The 14675-nt window shown below is 42.1% G+C and overlaps 1 protein-coding gene across 9 annotated transcripts in view; it reads left to right on the top strand.

Annotated features, from left to right (window-relative positions):
* The window catches only part of ITSN2 (intersectin 2), a 127840-nt gene that overhangs the window by 5077 nt on the left and 108088 nt on the right, over positions 1 to 14675 (top strand). Inside the window, exon 1 of one of the 9 annotated variants that reach the window (XM_025208594.1) lies at positions 3982 to 4001. The exons of the other annotated variants lie outside the window; for them this stretch is intronic. The gene's annotated coding sequence lies outside the window, so the exon portion shown is untranslated. Of the gene's footprint in view, positions 1 to 3981; positions 4002 to 14675 lie in introns of those variants that run through there. 9 annotated transcript variants of the gene reach the window in all.

The following is a 14675-nucleotide window of genomic DNA, read 5'->3' as shown; positions in this document are numbered from 1 at the left end:
GGTGCCTTTGCTCCGGGCCGGGGGCGTTTATTGCGCGATTCGCCGCTGCCCGTGTAGCCGGGCTACGTTTATTGCGCGATTCGCTGTTTCATGACATGGTTGCTTTGCCCGTGTAACTGGGCTACACTTACTGCACTCTTCACTATTTCATGATATTCCTTTGCCTGTGTGGCCGGGCTACGTTTATCGCGCGATTCGCCATTTGCTTTGCCTTTGTGGCCCGTTTTATTGCATGATTCGTGGTTCACGGCATGGTAAGTCCTTTGCCCGTGTGGCCAGTCTACATTTATTGCGCAACTTGTCATTTTATGGCGGGACGGTTCCTCTGCCTGTGTGGCCGCTCTACCTTTCTTGCGCGGTTTGGGGTTCACGGGGTGATGATCGCATTGCACGTGTGGCTGGTCTGAATTTATTGCGTGGTTCACCAGTGAATTTCATAATACGCGTGACGTGTGGCAGGGGCGGAGGGCCGCGGGAGGCCAGGGAGAGATGTAGCTAAAGTACATCCTTGCCATTGCCGACTTGCTTCTTGTCTAATAGTTGTCCAACCAGTAGTATGAAGAAACTTAACAGCGGTTGAAGATGTTTGTCGTTCAACATGGATTTGTCACGTTTTCTCAGTCTTTTTTTTTTCTTTTGTCATTGTAAAGAAAATAAATTGTGGCCACCATCTGTCTGTCCAGGGTGCTTCATTTGCCTCCTTAGGTCTGAAAGCAGTTTGAATAATGAATAACAATGCTTTTAAAGGAATCTGTTTCCCGGAGACAGTGGGACACCACATTAACACTGAGGCAAGAAGCAAGGCTTTCTTAGGGTGATATCTTTTATAGGACCAACTATGTCACTGGGATAGATGAGCTTAGTTTTGACACCACCGTACAAATAGAGAGAGCACCCTAAGAAATCCTTGCCTTGCCAAATTTCTGGACCATCACGGCTACATCGCTCTTACATTACAAAAATGTAAAGGCTGATTTTACTTTTACTAAGTCTTATAAGCATTATAAGCATAAGCACTAGTTTTCGTGTGTGTAATACTTTTTTTTTTTTTTTTTTTTTTAACAAATATTACCATAAATAATCTGTCCTCATGAAACTCTTCTCTTGTCTGTGTTATCACTCCTTTTTCATAGAGGAAGAAACAGAGGGGGTAAAAATAGCTTGATTCTGGCTGAGAGAGAGACTGGTAAAGGTGAGATTACAGATTGGGGTATTTTGGCTCTTGTCATCCTAACACAAGATCATGTTTGTTTCTAGGGTTGTTTGAGTCACTGCTGAGCTGAAGTGTTCAGACAGAGGTCGCGTTTATACGTGTCCTACATGGTCCTTTCATTCTCAGCCAGGATGCTTGCATAACTCATATTGATCAAACAAGTGTTCAGCTGAGGCTTTTCATTTTTAATCAAACATTTTGATTCCCATTCTCCCATTTTCCACCGTGTATTGTTTAATCTTCCTGTTATGTCCTTATTGACACCTAGGCTCCAATCTCTCTGAGATGGGATCTACTTTTCTTATCAGTCTGTAGCGTACAGCATCTAGGACAAGGGGCCTGATGCCCGATTTCGATCTCTAGGTGCTACAGTAGTATAAATAAATCAAGGGTTCCTCCAGCAATAGTGGAAGTTGTGCTGCTCCTCACGCCATGTTTACTATCACAAATTGTAATCTCCTGAAGTTTGTGCTAATAGTGAATTATGGTGTATTTTTTATCCCTGTCCTTGGCATGGACAAAGTCAAATAGATTACGGTAGAAGTGAGTTGTTAGTGATTTTTCAGCACTGTTGGTAAGACAGCTATTTGTGAGCTTCAGAGAAACACTCATGGGGTAAAGTAGTTTAGTTTACAAATATTTCTGTTGCCATACTATTTAACAGTAAGTGAATAAAGCTCACTTCAGGATACGAGGTATTGAATATTGTTTGCTTTAACACTTTTCACTCAGCTGTTTGCTTTGTGTTCTTGTTTAGTCAGTGATTCCTCCACAGTAACTAGACCTCTTCCGTATACGCCATGATCCAGAGAAACAGCGCTTGCTTGCTTTGCCTCCAGAGTGCACTTGGTGACGTTCGGGCAGATGAGAACAATTTGTGTCAGAGATTTTAAAGTTCTTAATGACCTGAGACATCTTAAACAAGCACCATCCCTTCTAAAATCTGGCACCTGTGAGGGGCCTGAAGTTGAGGACCCCAAAGCTGAGGTACTCGTAATCAGAAATCACCATTACAGACTTTGGACCTGTTTTTTTCCCCTGGCTAAGTTGCACAGTAACTGACACTTTAGAGCAGTGGTTCCCAACCTCTTCAGACTCAAGGCACCCTTCAGAAAATGCAGCTCTTAGTTTTCACTTACTTTTTTACTATGGAAAAAAATAGTACAGCAATTTTTCTGTTGCAAAAACTCAGAAAGACCATAACAGGTCAGAAGGTTTTAGCACTGTGGACTCGTATGTAAAATCTCTGGGTTTATCTTGTGAATCACATAGGTATTTGCACACCTAACTGTGCTAATATTGTGAGGCAAACTATGCGGTGGCCCCCTGCTTGAGAATCACTGCTTTAGAGACAGGAGTGCTAACATTGCCTAGCAATATGTCCATTCAGTCCCTTTGCAAAGCTTGTAAAAAGAGGGAGGAGGCAGTATCCAGTTCTTTAAAGATAAACTGGACTCCTGACTAGCTCTTGTTCTCTTAATTCTGTTGGATCCTCAGACACTACCATCTTGACATTTTCATGTCTGATTTATTTTCCTTTTCATAACATTCAACCTCTTCCTTTTCAGAATTTAAAACTAGTTTTTCTTAACTGTTATTTGTTTTGTCATCTATAATTTGTGTTTAAACCTTGCTTACTGTGTAAGTTTAACTCCTGTGTTTTCTCTCTCTGATCCTTTCCTGTTTTCAAATTATTTGTTTTCACTCTTGCAAACCAGCTTTTATCTGCACGGTAACATCTTTTCTCTCATCTGGTCCCCTAGATATGTTTCCTGGCATTTCTCCACATTGCTGATGGCAAAGGATAAGTACGGTGCTTTTAAAAAAAATTGAGTGTTTGTGCTGCTATGTGCATGAAGACCTGTTTCTACCTTTTATTCCTTGACCCTGAAACTCTTGCTTCAGGTGGCTGGACAGTGCAAAGTGATCTGCTATCCTCTCTGCATCTCACTAATAAGATGACTAATTTTAGCTATCTTTTGTATGCAGAGATGCTTTCGAGTCATAGGAGCACTTGTCAGAAAAGTAGAGTTCTGATTATACATTGCAAAGGTGACTTCTAGCTATAAAATGAAGTAGTTAACTATATCTTTGAATACTAAAAACCTTCTCATGTGAACCTCAATATTAATCTTATTCAACATCAGCCTAGTAAGATCAGGTTTCCCCTGTGCCTGGGGCTTGTGATGGATGATGCAACATATTATTCTAGCTTTGCTGAGAATGCAGCTTCTGCTGTTCTCTAAAAGTCTGATGTATATTTTTAAAGGTGTTACATCACATAAAGATGCAGGGGTTTTGCAAAAGTGCCTAACTCCAGCTGGTAAATCAGTGTAATTTAGGCACCAAACTTGCTTCAGGTGCTTTTGAAAATCTCATTAGTCACCTAGCTGCATATTAAGTAACTGAAAATCTAGCCTTAAGTCCCCATCAGCATGGAACTGCAGGACTAATTGGTATTGCTTGAATAAGAAGCTAGTGAAAATTGACTTTAAAAAAAATGTTCAGTATGTTAAGTACTGGCATACTATTTTCTTTTTTTGATTCATTCATCTGCTTTCCATTTGCAAACTTATTTTCTGCTGTTGTTTTTCTGTAGCTATTCTTTTTCCAGATGTAGGCTATTAAAAGGTAAAAAAAAAAAAAAGTTAACAAAGATCCGGGACTGAATCTGTTTCTCGTTGAAGTCAGTGGAAATGGCTATTAATGCTTATTGCATCAAGTATCCCTCTCAAGAGACCTGAGCCTATTTTTGATAACATATGTTTTCCCACAAAACATTAAAGAAGTACGTTACTAGAAAGTGAATTAAAATGTTTTCAATAAATAAAATATTCAACACTGGAGGATATTTCTCTAAAGGTTTAGAAATGTTGTGTAGACACTAGCTTAAGAGCCTGGAAATTACTAGGTTCTGACATACTAAGCATGTTACCTTCAGTTTCATCATCTGAATAATTGGGATAATTTTTGTGTGTTTCATAGTGAAATATTGTAGGGAGTAGCTAGTCAGTTTTTGTTAAAATGCTTTATTATTGATTCAAATTTTAGGGTTAAAAGTTAAATCTTTATGCCATGTCCTTTGTTATGCAACTTTACTTCTGTATAATATATCTAGATGGAAAAAACAAACATGATTGCTGATTTTATTTCATTACTGATCTTTGTTTCCTTCTACAAAAACACACAGAATTATAAAAAAAAAAAAAAAAAATTTTTGGAAGGGGCCTCAGGAGGTTATCTAGTCCAAGCCCCTGTTCAAAGCAGGACCATCCCCACCTGTATCATTTCAGGCTAGGCTTTCTCTAGCCGGGTCTTAAAAACCTTCAAAGATGGAGATTCCACAACCTCTCTAGGTAACCTGGTCCCGTTCTTCACCATCATCCTAGTGAGAGAGGTTTTTCCTAATATCTAACCTAAACTTCCCCTGCTGCAACTTGAGTTCATTGCTCCTTGTTCTGTCATCTGCCTCCACTGAGAACAGTTTTGCTTTGATCTTCTTGGAAGCCCCCTTCAGGTAGTTGAAGGCTACTATTAATTTTCCCTTAAGTCTTCTCTTTTCCAGACTAAATGGCTGTTTGCAGAACTAAAAAAAAAACAAAACCAAAAAAAATGCAGTTTATATTAAACTGCGCAGTCCTGTGCCAATCCAAGTGCATGCCCAGAAGAGGCAGCGCATTAGTTTGATCCAGTTCTGCAGCATCTGTATAGATCAGGAGCTTTAGTGGACCTTTTTTGGCACTTTTAACTAAAGCCGATTCAATCGCCTATTAGATAAAAGTACCAAAAAGCCCAGCTGAAGCACCCAATCTATACAGATGCTGCAGAGCCAGATTGAAATAACACTGCTACTTCTGGTAACACATGCTTTATGTTTTGTTTTGTGTTTTTCACATGTGCAAGCAGCCAATAAGACCAGTTCCTTCAGCCTCTCCTTGGAAGTCATGTGCCCCAACCCCCTAACTATTTTCATTGCTCTCCACAGGACTATCTCCAATGTGTTCAGGTTTTCTGTATTTGGGGGCTCAAAACTCAGCACAGTACTCAAGGTGTGGCTTCACCAGTGCCAAGTAGAGGGGAAGATTTACTTCCCTTGATCTGTTGGCAACACTCCTATGAATGCAAAGCCATTAGTATTCTTTGCAACAAGGGCAAACTGTTGGCTCATATTCAGCTTATTGTCCACTTTATAGTGGACAGGCTAGTGCACAGCTTGTCCCAGTGCATGGAATTGATCCATCCTAAGTGCAGGATTTTGCACTTGTCCTTATTGAACTTCATGAGATTTCTTTTAGTCCAGTCCTCCAATTCGTTGAGGTCTTTCTGAATCCTAGCCCTACCTTCCAGGTTATCTACTACTCCCCAGCTTGGCATTGTCGGCAAACTTGCTGAGGGTACACTCCACCCATCTACCATATCACTGGTGAAGATATTGAACAAAACTGGCCTCAAGATTGACTCCTCAGGCACTCCACTTGATACCAGCTGCCAACTAAACATTGAGGTATTGACTGTTACCCTCTGAGCTTGACGATCCACCAGTTTCCTATACAGCCTACAGTTCATTCATCCAATCCATTCTTCCTCAGCTTGTTTGCGAGAATATTGTGGGAGATGATACACCCTGACTTTAGCAAGACTTTTGATACCAAGTCCACTGCTCTTCCTGCATTCACAGAGCCAGTCATCTCATCATAGAAGGCAATCAGGTTGGTCAGGTATGACTTGCCCCTGGTGAATCCATGCTGACTGTTCCTAATCACCTTCTTCTCCTCCAAGTGCCTAGAAGTGGATTCCTTGAGGACCTTCATGATTTTTTACAGGGACTGAGGTGAGGCTGACTGGTCTATAGCTCACTGGATCCTTCTGGGCACTATATCTTCCCTTTTCCAATCATCCACAACCTCTCCCACTCACCATGAGGCTTCAAAGATAATGGCCAGCAGTTGTGCAGTCTCATCGCCAATGCCCTCAGGTGCATCATATCTGGCCCCATGAACTTGTACATGTCCAGCTTTTCTATATAGTCCCTAATCTGTTCTTTCACCACTGTTGGCTTCTCACCTCCTCCCCAAACTGTGTTGCCAGGTACAGAGCCAGTGAGTTCAGGATCATGAGGAAAGGAAGGATGGAGAGCAGCAGAGTAAGAACCCTGGACTTCAGAAAAGTAGACTTTGACTCATTCAGGGAACTGATGGGCAGGATCCTCTGGGAAGCCAATCTGAGGGGGAGAGGAGCCCAGGACCTTACTGAGTTGCAGGAGTGAGCCATCGTGATGTGCAAAAAGACTAGCAAGTATGGAAGAACATCAGCTTGACTTAGCAGAGAACTCTTCAGTGAGCTTAAACACACAAAGGAAGCTTACAAGAAGTGGAAGCTTGGACAAACAACTTGGGAGGAGTATAAGGATATAGAAAGCTGGCTGGATTGTCGGACTCAACAGGTAGTAATTAATGCCTCCATATCTAGTTGGCAGCTGGTATGAAGTAGAGTGCCCCAGGGGTCAGTCCTGGGCACAGTTTTGTTCAGTGTCTTCATTAACGACCTGGAAGATGGCATAGAGTGCACCCTCAGCAAGTTTGTGGATGACACCAACCTGGGGGAAGTAGTAGATATGCTAGAGGGTAGGGCTAGGATTCAGCGTGACCTAGACAAATTGGAGGATTGGTTCAACAAGGACAAGTGCAAGGTCCTGCACGTAGGACAGAGCAATCCCATGCACCAGTAAAGGCTTGGGGCTGACTGGCTAAGCATAAGCTCTGCAGAAAAGGACCTGGGGGTTCTTGAGGACAATAAGATGGATATGAGTCAGCAGTGTGCCCTTGTTGCCAAGAAGACTAACGGCATACTGGGCTGCATTGGAAGGAGCATTGCAGGCAGATTGAGGGAAGTGATTATTCCACTCTATTCAGCACTGGTGAGGCCACATCTGGAGTAGAAAGGATGTGGACAAGTTGGAGAGAGTCCAGTGGAGGGCAATGAAAATTGTTTGGGGGCTGGGGCACATGACTTATGAGGAGAGGCTGAGGGAGCTGGGTTTATTTAATCTACAGAAGAGAAGAGAGACTTCTCAGTGGTGGCAGATGAAAGAACAAGGAGCATCAGTCTCAAGTTGCAACAAGGGAAGTTTAGGTTAGATACTAGGAAGAATTTTCTCACTAGGAGGGTAGTAAAGCATTGGAACAGGTTACCCAGAGTGGTGGTGGAAGCTCCATCCTTAGAGGGTTTCAAGACCTGGCTAAACAAAGCGCTGACTGGAATGATCTAGCTGGGGATGGTCCTGCTTTGAGCAGGGGGTTGCACTAGATGTGACCTCCTGATGTCCATTCCAGCCCTAATTTTCTATGGTTCTGTTATTTATGAATTCATAGATAAGCACAGCTTTGTGCGGGCTGTTAATTTCTTTTCAGAATTTAAATGTAGGTTGATGACAATAGCAGCACAGCAAATTGATTTGTTTAATGAAGAAATTAATAAGACCAGTAGCTGGAAAACTTTATTTTGTGCAAGTTATGAAGCTAGGTCCAAAATATCTGCTTCTATAAGTAGGTGCAATTTCATTTAAGTGGAAGCTTAGGTCGAACAGCATTAAACTTTGTTTGAAGTATTTTGCTATGAATTTTAATAGCATTTCAGCTATTAGAAGTAGTAGTTTGTATTTTCCAGTTGGTTGTTGTAGAGGTAATATTGCTACACTTACGCAACTGAAGTTTATTAAATGCTTTGGCATTAATTATGACTGACATACTTCAATGTTTATGTTGTTGACCCATTAAAACATGAAGCAAAGGTTGGGAAAAGCTGGAAATGAGTATCATTGTCTTTTGAAATTTATTCCTTTCTAAAAATGTTACAGCTGCAGCATAGAAAAACTACTTAATTTAAGTTTACCATAGCATATTATGATATAACAAGCTGCTTTAGGTTTGCAGACTTTTCCTTTAGCAATACTTTTGGAAACTAAGAATCTTGGGAGTCAGATTTTTGCATGCCTTCTTACCCCCTTGAGCCCTCAGCAGACTCATACGCATACAGACCAACACAGTTATTCATGTTAATACAAATTTGAGTCAGATAGTTACCTTTTTGATGCATATATACTCTTGGTACAATGACGTTTTAGATATCATTAGAGTATGTAAGTCAAATCCAAGATAAAATGGTACTGGAAGTTTTTTGCCCTTTATGTTACAACAGATGCCATTTTTAATGGTTGAAAACATTACTACTAAAGGCCCAATCAGTTTTCTCCATTGTGGTCTAGTGATATGTTGTACTATGGCTAACACAATCCATCTTCATTTAAATAATATAGGCTCTGTAGATTAAAACAGAGTTAAGAAGATACAATCGTATTATTGCTAGTTAATGAAGATTAGTGTTTTCTATGTAAGGTTCTTTGTATTCATTTTTGTTAAGCAGCCCTTGCACGTTTTAGCATGTTCAATTGCAAGCTTATACTTTATTCCTTGTTTACTCTAAAACTGAAATAACTACAGTTGTAAACTAATATCAAATTGATAGCAGGGCTTTTTATCCCAGGATAGATATAGTTGTGGGGTTTTGGTTTTTGTTTTACTGAGAACTGTGTTTGGAGCTGTGGACTTAAAAATGCTACTGTTTTCCTTCCTGGGCAGTGTATTTCCTGGTTCTCAGACACAGTTACCTCACATCTCAAGTACTACAGCATTTTTTTTTTTCTCCTTAGCCATGACCCATACTATTTTGCCCTGCCCATAATTATGGAGTGTTGCTTCAAATCTCATTTTCCTGGTCTGTCATGTCTATAGCTCTCCACCAAGTTTACCTTCTCTGTCTCAACAAGCATAAGCTATATACACTTCTGAGGCCCTTTGTGGCCTTCCTGTTGCTTCTCATACAGCATGGCAAAATTACTCTACTTCAGATTTCAGCCTCTAATGGTGACTTGTTAAATTTTCAAATGCACATTTCTGCCATGCTACCCCTCACACTAAGGAGCTCCCCAAAAATATTCACAAAGCAACTTCATTTTTCTCTTCACCTCTGTATTACTCTTCTTTGCTCAACAGTGGGTAGAATGGTGATCTGTTGATCCCACCGCTTGTCCTGCTGACTGATATTGTCTCCTCATCAGGGATCTGGATTTTCAGTTTCCCGTGGAAAAACAGGAAAAAAACCCACAGATTTTTCCCTTATGGCCAAGAAAAAACATGGATTTTTCATTTTAACAGAGAAACGCACTGATTTTTTTCCCCTTTTGCAAAGAGCTCTCTGCAGGCTAGCAGAGTTGCAGCCTGCAAGGGGCTGAGGGGAGCGGACGGAGGGTGGTCAGGACAGGGTGCTGTGTGCATGTGTGCACATACACAGGTACCTGGCCGCTAGACACCCTGAGCTCGTAGTCCTGGGAGCTGGGCCCCCCTCTGGCAGGACTGGGGGTCTGTGGGTAAGGAGCAAGGGCCACCAGCAGGACTGGGGGGCTGTGGCTTGAGAGTGAAGGGCCTGGACCTGTGTCCTGGTGAGCGAAGGGGGCAGGGAAAGCTCTGATTTTCCATGATAAAAAACCTAAAATCAAATACCAAAGTTTATAGGGACTTAGAATTTATTTTATTATAGTGATTGAGGTACTGGTAGGCAATCAAGTTGCTTTAGAATTGTAAATATATCAATAAAATATTATGTTCAGTTGATACCTAAATATACACACAGTAAAAGTTCTGTTATCCGGCATCTTACAAGCTGGCATGCTCCACTAACCGGCATGCCGGCTTGTAAGGTAAAGTGAAAGCTGAAGTGCCCACAGTGGCACTTCCGGTTTCTCCGAGCCCCACATGGCTTGGGGCAAAGCAACCTGCGCTGCTGAGCCCCCACTGCCTGGGGGCATAACAGGCTGTGTGGCACCTGTCTCCCTGTACTGCGGGGCCCTGTGGGCCCCCCGGGAGCGGCAGTGATGCCATGGGAGGGACAGAGGGACTCCCCAGATGCGGTGTGAGAAGCGGCAGCCGGGGTGCTCAATTAACCGGCGTATTTTGTTATCTGGCATCTCCCATTCCCGGGGGACGCCAGATAACTCTGTGTGTGTGTGTGTGTGTGTGTGTGTGTGTGTGTGTGTGTGTGTGTGTGTGTGTGTGTGTGTGTGTGTGTGTGTGTGTGTGTGTGTTATAGTGGTGTGTCATTTTAATTGTGGATTTCAGATTTTTTTAAATCGGAGAATTTTTTCCATTTTTAAACAGAAGAACCAGGATCCTTGCATGTTCTGTACTTCCCTGTCTGTTTCTAGCTACCCATGCTGTGGTAGCTTGTTTTACACTTGGATCATAACCTCCTTGGGACAGGGACTGTCATTTTGTTCTGCATTTGTAAGCACTTAACACAATGAGATCCCGGTCAATAGTTGGGCTTCTTAGGTACTGCAGTAATACAGATAATAACAAAAATAACTGCCTGTGCTGTTTGATGAAACAAGGCTAAATCTGTCGGTAACAGTTGTAGCCAGTGATTCTTATGACCATGACATAATTTATGTTTATTCATCATCAAACCACAAAAATTCTTCAAGCTAGAAATGTGAAACCAAATTTAACTGAGTTTCCCTGAAAAAAATGTTATAAGAATCTTAAGAGTATGTTAAATTTATCCTCTTGTGATATTCGATATAAAGTATTGCCTTTCATATGCTTTTCATGTATTGTATCTTTCTATGCTTACCTGCACCAGATTTCTTTGATCAGCATACTCTACTCTGAACTTTCTTCTGGGATTAATACTGGAGTAACAAATTGAGAAACAGCTTGCTGCTGGAATGTTTGCTGCAGTGTTGGGATGTCTGAGATCCCTTTTTCTCTATAATAGGGTTTCCAACATAAGTTTTGCTTCCATGAAAGAAAGGGAGAGGTCTCTTGTAAATGGTTAAGCTTCTAAGAGGTATGTCCAGAATAGAAGACTGAGAATAAGAATATTGGTAACAATAGGGAAAAATCAGCAAAAGCCCTGGATATCAGCTGTGGTTCAGATAACCAGAGACTTAGGCATTAAAAGAGTGTGTGGAATGCCTAACTTTTAGGAATCCCTAACATATTTATTTATTAGCTTTATATGTCAGCCTTCCCAAAAAGGCTTAGGTAGCTTACAAGAAAAGAGAAAAAGAATGACAGAAAAGGAATAAAATACTAAGATAAGAACAAACTCCTCCTCCCCTTTCACCCTGTCTCGGTCTCCGCCAAAGGGTGCCCTTGCCCAATGTACTTTCTTTTGTTTACTTATATCACATTGATGTCAAATGCAGTAGGCAAACAGTTCGAACCCTGCCATGGAGTCATGCCAGCCTTCAGTCTTCCTGTCTTTGTTCCTTTTACTCTGGCAAACACATGTTGGCAGGGGTCAGGACCTTTGCAGAGTGCATTATTTTTAGATTGAGGCTTTTATCTTAAGATTTAAGAATAGGCCTTTATCTTAAAAGATTTAAGAATTTCACAGAAATTTAGGAAAATAAAATCAGCACAAATAAGAAAAAGCTTTTGTATTGCTAGAGTGATCACGTATGCTGTTGCTATTCTCCAGTCTTTGTTTCTGTATATTTTTCACCATCAGTGCTCAGAAAATCTGCTTTCCACAGAAGCAGAAGACGGTTGAAGCTGTACAAGTACTGACTCATACGCATGATGACATTTCTAAGTACATGTTTTGTTACCACTCTAACCTTTGCTCTTTTCATGTACATACCATGAACAGCAGTTTGAAGGTTTATGTAGTTAGACAAAATCGGTTCTGCCTGATGCAGCAGCCACACTTTAAAAGCCTCTTCTGTTTAAATATTATACTGTTTTGGGAGAGAATCTTATGCTTAGAAGGGGGTAAAATTGAACAGGAGCTATCAAAACACAAGAAACTTCCAAGTGCAAGTGTTGTACTGGGTAGAATTAATGGCTCATAGTCTTAATGTGGAGTAAACCTTTGGTGTGGGTAGTCTAGGAATTTAGGAAATTGTGATACGCAACCTGATCGGTATGCAAGTGTATAAACTTAGAGTTTATGTAGTGCTTTTACAATTTTTGAGTAAATTTAATTGAATATTTGGAGTGAAAGTTTCTGTAAGGTTGTCTCAAATGGCTACATTTGTTTCTTCACAAGCTCCGTATCCCTATAGAGTCCAAGTTAAGGTGTTTTGGTGCCTCAGGTGTGTATTCCAGACCTGTATAAGCTTATTCTCAAATCTGAATGTCCTAGTTTTGGGAATGTTTGAATGCAAGTGTAGGTTTTTGTTTTTCTAATTTTCTTTTTAAGGCCATGCCTGCATTAGAAGTACATTTTTAGAATTGGTGCACTGGAGAGTTGTTTGCAGTATAGTACTAACACTACAATTAGCACTGATGCTGCTCCCTTACTGTCAGTTTTCCAGACGTGCCAAATTGTGCCAATGTCCAGTGTCAAGTCAGTGGGCAGAGTGGCTCTGTGCCTGGATCTGGTACGTGGGGCGGGGCCATGTATGGAGTCACTCCCTGGCTGGATCTCATGTGCCAGCCCCATGCAGCCTGGTCTGCAGACTGAACCTGCCTGCAGCATCTGGTCCACAGACCAGCCCCCCATATCACTCACCTGGCCCATGGGCTGGGTGAAAGGTGAGCACCACTGTATTAATGTGTTTTCACCATTTTGATTTGCACGTATTGATGAAGTCATCTTTGCTTTATCCAATTAAGGGTTTAGCAAATCAGTCAGCTCCCACTGGGATTCAAGTTCTTGCTGACTTTTTTTTGGTGCTATGCATACTTTTTTCCCTCACTTCATTTATGTTGTTATTAGGAGTATTGGCATATACTGCCTCCAGAATGGTTGGCAGTCTTTTTCCAGTTGCATAGGTGCAACAGAACTCCATTCTGACTTAAAAGCAGAATTTTATTAGTTTCTGTTTGGAAAGATGTTGATAAAATAGATTAAAATATAAGTTAAATATTATAAACTCGTATATACATTCTCCATAGAGCAAAACACAAGTAAAGGTACTTAATATGGGAAAATAACTTTATTCCTATGTTGAATCAAATTCTTCTCTTACCTCCTTCATGTTTGGTCTTGCTCTTTTTTCCATCCTGCCCCTGGTTCTTTCCTTTTGTCTTGTCTTGTTTTTTTCCCCACTTTTCAGCTTTAATAAGCATTGTGGAGAGAAACTGCTCTTGGGCAGGGCAGGTTGTGAAAACAAAATTGCTGCTTTTTGCTTTGAAACAGGTTAAGTGATTATTTACAAGAATGTACAGATCTTTTGTTTGACCATAATGACATCCAGCTTTTCCTCTTTTTCACATGCAACATCCTTTGCTACAGGCTATAAACATCTGATAGAAAAGTCTGCGTGTGGCTTTGGTCCTAAGAAAGTCTGGTCCTTTAACTGGTGTGAAATAGTTTAATGCCCTTTTTATTAAAACTTCACTAATTCCTGTTTTTATGCCACTGCTCTTTATGCTTGGAACAGTTAGCGGTTGATGTTCACCAAAAACACTTCTTCCAAAACACTTCAAAAAAATCATCTTTTCTATGAGATGTTCCAGTTTTAAGGCTCATTATATAGTATATTTGCTGTAATCCGAGTGTGTATTTAATTATAATCTCTTGTAGAAAAGGATTGTGTTCTTTGTTGACATTTTTGTATAGTACTGTATTTATTTGTCTGTAGTACTATAATAAGACGTTCTTTGGAGTTTTCCAAATTTGATTATGGATTTAATAGTTGCCAAGTATCGTTTTTAATACAGGAAATACTGTGCCGCAGTGGGAGCAGCTGCTCGGCGCAAAGGAAAGCAGTCCCCCTGGGCACTGTTTGCCACCGCCACCTCTGGGGTGCCCAGCTCATGAGCTCCGGGAGGGCGGCGGCAGCAAACACTACCCGGCGCGGGAAGCAGGGCAACCACTTTCCTCCGCGCTGAGCAGCTGCTCCCACTGTGGTGCAGCCCCGATGGCTGAGCCTGGAGCCAGTGCGGGGCCCACGCTGGCAGCAGTGGCGGGTTACGAGCTAGTGCTGAGCGTTGGGAAAAGCGGCCCTTCACCTGCCCCACACTGCAGCCACTCGCAGCCCAAATGGGGCTGCCTGTGCCTGCTCAGGACAGCCCCATGTGGGCTACGAGCAGCTGCAGCAGGAAGTGCTGGCCACAGGGTGGGCGAGGGGCCGCTTTTCCCCATGCTCAGCACTAGCTCCTTCCCTGCTGGCGAGCAGGGGGTTGGGGCTCCACGCTCCCCCCTGCCTGTATCGCGGGGCTGGGGAGCACTGGGAGTGAGCGGGCAGGGAGCCAGCGGGAGCATGGGGTCCGCGCCATTGTGTCCTGGGGACAGCGTCAGCAGGGCCCAGAGTAAAGCAGCAGGGGCTCTGTGGAACTGGGCCAGCTCCTCCCTCTCCCTGCTGGTGCAGCCCAGCCCAGCTCCATAGACCCCTGCCAGCCTGCACCCCACTTTGGGCCCCACTAGTGCTGGCCCTGGGACATTGGTCCCAAGA

Source organism: Alligator sinensis, unplaced genomic scaffold (genome assembly GCF_000455745.1).
Source record: "Alligator sinensis unplaced genomic scaffold, ASM45574v1 scaffold300_1, whole genome shotgun sequence".
Taxonomy (NCBI): domain Eukaryota; kingdom Metazoa; phylum Chordata; order Crocodylia; family Alligatoridae; genus Alligator; species Alligator sinensis.
The sequence above is the reverse complement of the archived record's forward strand: the minus strand, read 5'-3'. Positions and strand labels throughout refer to the sequence as shown.